This window comes from Gavialis gangeticus, unplaced genomic scaffold (genome assembly GCF_001723915.1).
Source record: "Gavialis gangeticus isolate Ggan-Ray unplaced genomic scaffold, GavGan_comp1, whole genome shotgun sequence".
NCBI classification, from domain to species: Eukaryota; Metazoa; Chordata; order Crocodylia; family Gavialidae; genus Gavialis; species Gavialis gangeticus.
Genome location: NW_017729026.1, coordinates 7274775 through 7279356, shown reverse-complemented (window position 1 = coordinate 7279356; position 4582 = coordinate 7274775). Strand labels below are relative to the sequence as shown.

Genomic DNA, 4582 nt, shown 5'->3' with positions numbered 1-4582 from the left:
CAACACTACAGAAATACTAAATACTAAATACAATCATCATAATTGTGTGCATGGGGGGTTATTGTTCTTATTTTTTAACTAACCTTCATGTTATGATGTGAATGTACACATCACTGTGCACATACAAACTACTCACTTATAACAATCCAGACCCCTGCTCTGACCTTCTCTCCCACTGGCCAGAGTGCTCTTTGGCCCCAAGTGCTTCATTTGGCACATCAAACTTGAAACTCTCAAACTGTCCACAATGCTGAGCAGGAATTTTTTTTAAGCTTCTCACGTCTATTAACTGCTGTTCCCTGCCTGTGGATGATGTGGCTCCAGTACTGCACAAGGGAATGGCAACAACACTGTACTGCATTTCATTCAAGTTCAGCTTCTTTCTTTAAACCTCTTGGATGCCTAGGTACTGCAGGTGGTTGCTACAGCATGCTCCAGTGGCCAAAAGGGAAAGATTGCATACAGCTGAGGCAAAATTCCCAAGCGAACTGTTTTATCAAGTTATACGTACAATGCAGCAAATAATACAATGCAGCCAAAACTGCATGTCCTATTATATTACTTATGAGTTTCTAATGGATTTGAAAGGGGACATGACTTTACAAGTAGATCAGAATTAGAAAGGACAGATAAATGTCCTTCATCATCTATATACATTACTCTGTACTCATACTACATCAAATTTCAGTCTTCACCTTATGAAATTCAGTTCAGCTGATGTTTCTAATGGATCTTATGTCTAAATTATAGATGAATAACATATGTTCCACTATGTCCAGTATCATGTCTTTATCAAGATCTGAGGCTGAAATTCTGACCTACTTTAGAAGCATAATGTGATGAAGGGTAGATAAAAATGATATATATTTTTTAATCCTCTTATTTTTTTCTTTTTAAAAGCATGAAGTTAAATTTGAAATTAAGACACAGCTCTGTTAAAGTCTAGCTTACTACTACCTAGTAAAATTATTTAAATAAATAAAAAAGTAACATACTCCCCTCTGCAAATTTTCATGCTGTTTTTCATTTTAATGAAGGTTTTCTTCACTACATACAAAATTAAAGGGAACATCTGTAACTTTGGAGGTCAATTCAAGCTTTATAAATCTGCCACAATATCATCATGTACTACATTAATTATCTGTTACGTTATGTTTTTACAATAGAGCAAATGGTGGTATTTACCTTCTTCCAAATGTCATTATATCCAGTTTCTATTACATAGAAAGGTTTTCCCTTAATTAGTTTTCTTTTCAGTATAACTACTAGATGCAAAGATATTTTTCCTTTTTTTCATTTTCTCTCGTTTAATTCAATGTTTAGTACCTGAATTAAAGCTGAAAAAGTAGGAAACTGTGATTCCCCTTCTGAAATCTGACAAATGAATTTTGAACAGAACCATCAAGAGAGAATGTAACCTAGCAATCCTAAAGTAAATGGGGTTAGATATTCAAATTACTTAGAGACCTAAAGAGGCACATAAATGTTTAGTAGGATATTTTGAAAAACTGGGCATCTAGTTCCCATGGATTTCACCCATTAATTTCAATGGAGTTGGGCACAAACTGCTGTAGCATTTGGGAAAAAATGTCATTAAGAAATTTTGAAAGTCTGGCTCAGTGATGAGAAACAATGCAACTAACTAAGGTTAATATATCCTTTGTTTAAGGAATCAGTTATTTAAAACACCAACTATGTGTCTCCTGCCCACGCTATTTTATTTAACACCACCTACACTCTTTTGTTCATTTTAAAATGACTTCCAATTTCCAGAAAACTGCCATTCATCACTTCCTAACAACAATTTTAAAATTAAGAATCAGAATAAATGTATAAGTTGTATAACTGCTTATATAAATGTATAAGTGTACAGACCATACTTAATGGAAAAGCTATATTTATTTGCAAATCAGCATGTTTGAATATTTATACAAACCAGCATTTCTTTCAAAACAAAAAAGTGTATATACAAAGCAAGATTAAAAATGAATTAATTAAATCAGAATTTAAATGAGAAGAAAAACCCTTTAGATGTTTAGTATCTAGTAGAATTTTGCCTCGTCTTTGTATGTGGTTCCACGATAAAAATATATACATATACATACACCCCTCCCTGACCAAAAGGCTCAGAGTAGCTTACAAAACAAAGAGGGGGGAGGGAGTGAGTGGGGATAGTAACAGTATCCTCCTGAACCTTTATTTCTGTGTATAATGTAGCATCAATAACATTACTGATTATAAAAAAGACAAAACATTCTTGGTTGTGTAGCCACAGCTAAAATGCCTAGTGTTTCTTATTTTTACTTCTGCAACAATGATTACAAATTGGTTGGTGCAGAAGTGATGCAATATGACAAAACTGCATTCAAAAGTTTTCCTGACATATAAGACTAACGTTTTGTTGTCATCAGCATTCAAAACACACAGAAGAGGGAAAAAGGACAGTTAATATTTGTCAAATGGAAAAATCCTAACTTGGGGGTGGGGGGGGCAGGGAAGGAGATATTAAAAATATATAATTTAAAAAAATGGTAACCTGAAGACCTACAAAAATTAAATTTGACAGTATCATTTTAAATTGAATGGCATACTAAAAAATAATTTAATTTTGTTGTTCAAGAATTTATCAGAACACAGAATATAACTGGTTGTTATAAAAGCAGAAAAAAACTCTTAATCTCCATATATTTTTAGTGTAGTTGGATATTTTAAGATCAAAATTGTTTTTTTTCCTCTTGAGAGGTAAGGAGATCTAATCATTGGAATTGGAACTGAGCATCAGGAGACCTGCATTCTGAATCTGACTATCGGTCAGATGCATCTTTGCATAAATCATAAACCTTATTCGAACATCAGAAAAGAAGGGGATAACATTATTCTGCAATAGGGCATTTATGCTAGAGCCAAGTAAGTACTGTATTTGTTGCATCCAATATGTACCTTTCTTCCCCAAATCAACCCCCAAAATTGGGGTGCATGTATTAAGTGGGGAATCTGATTTCCAGCCTGAGATAGTCACCCTGCTTTGATCCCCTCTCCATAGTACAGCAGCTGTTGCATTACCATTCAGGCAGCTGAAGGAATCAGCTAATGTAATAGCTTATTGTTCTTCACTCCAGCAGTCTTAATGATTGTCTCTCCTCTTTAAAGATCTTGATATTCCATTAATGAAGCTAACCTTTCTTAGGGCAAGTTAGTTGTCTGCTAGCTGCTTCCAGTCCCTTTACTCCTATTTTACAGACTTAGATAGTCCTTAGCTCTTCTGAAAGTCACAGATCTACCCATGGAGGGCAGTCTTTAGCATTAGCTCAGGTTTCAGATTTAGCTGAGCAGTAAATGGAGGGTGTGTCAGGTCATGATTAAGCTCTGTCCTCGCTCTATCCAACCATAACTCTGGAAAAATCTTTTCTCTTCATTCTGCCTTTCAAAAACAAGGTATGTACTATATTCCAAGGCATGCTGTATAGAAGAGAATATGGTAGCTTCATTTTGGGGGAGAGGAAGGATTGAATAAGCTGACTAAGGTGAGAATAACTTTACTAAATATAAAGAGGGTGACCATACATCCCAGTTTGGCTAGGACAGTCCCAGATTCCATAAGCTGGTCCCATCCAGTCTTAGATCAGAGTCTGACAGGGAGGTGGAGTGGTATGGTGCTCCAGGCAGGTGGGCAGGCAGGCACCATTGCCACTGTGTGTCTCTACAAGGATGGGCAGGCATATAGTCACCCAAAGATGTCACATCAGAGGCATCTCTGATGTGGCATCTTTGGGTGTCTATATGCCTGCCAATCCACATGCCTGGCATACCATGCTGCTCTACCTCCCTACTAGGCTCCAGCCCGGGTCTTTTGACCAACCAGTTGCAGCCGGCCTATAAAATCTGGGGCTGTCCTGGTCAAACCAGGACATATGGTCACCTTAAGTATAAAGCAAGCTTTTAAAATAGGGAATTTTAATAAACAGTGTTTGTTCTAGGAACACTCTCCCCCCTTAAAAAAACCCCCAAATTAATGCTGAATATCTGCTTTCTATTTTGAGTTAGATTAAACTGTGATAAGTCACAATTCACACGTTATTAGTTCTTTTTCCAATACCATTATAGTCAAGAGGGTTGGCAGAAGCCATTCTGGGAACTGGAACATGGTTCAACAAAAATCTCTCTGGATAGGAGACATCTTTACTCATAGTGAAGATAGGTTTTACAGGATCAGAGCCCTGGGCTAGGGACAGACATTACACACAAAGCAGTTCAAATGATCAGAAACTGGTTTAAATCTGTAACAGAACATATGTTCAGTGCACATGAGCCAGTTTGAAAATGGCTGAAATCGGTTTGAGATAAACCTGGTTGAATGTAGTATCAGACTTAACTGAGTTGGGTCAAGCTAGTTTATCAATATCTGTCCCAGATGCCTTGCTGGTTTAAGATAAACTAGACTCCCCCAGCATCCTGGCATGCTCTCTGGGCTGGGCAGGGCTCTCTGCTCCACATCAGAGCTGGCCCCTCCCCTCTGCTCCCTGGCTGCAGCTCTGGCAGAGACTACAGGCATCTGCCTGGCTTCTGCTCCCCCCTCCCCTCT

At 37.4% G+C, this 4582-nt stretch overlaps 1 protein-coding gene and 1 long non-coding RNA gene across 2 annotated transcripts in view; one reads left to right on the top strand and one right to left on the bottom strand.

Annotated features, from left to right (window-relative positions):
• LOC109299786 overlaps positions 1–3493 on the top strand; it is a 56341-nt gene extending 52848 nt beyond the window's left edge. Inside the window, exon 4 of the long non-coding RNA XR_002097997.1 lies at positions 2743–3493. This is a non-coding gene — a long non-coding RNA (uncharacterized LOC109299786). The remainder of the gene's footprint in view (positions 1–2742) is intronic.
• The window catches only part of PTPRK (protein tyrosine phosphatase, receptor type K), a 791004-nt gene that overhangs the window by 169782 nt on the left and 616640 nt on the right, over positions 1–4582 (bottom strand). The window lies entirely within an intron of this gene.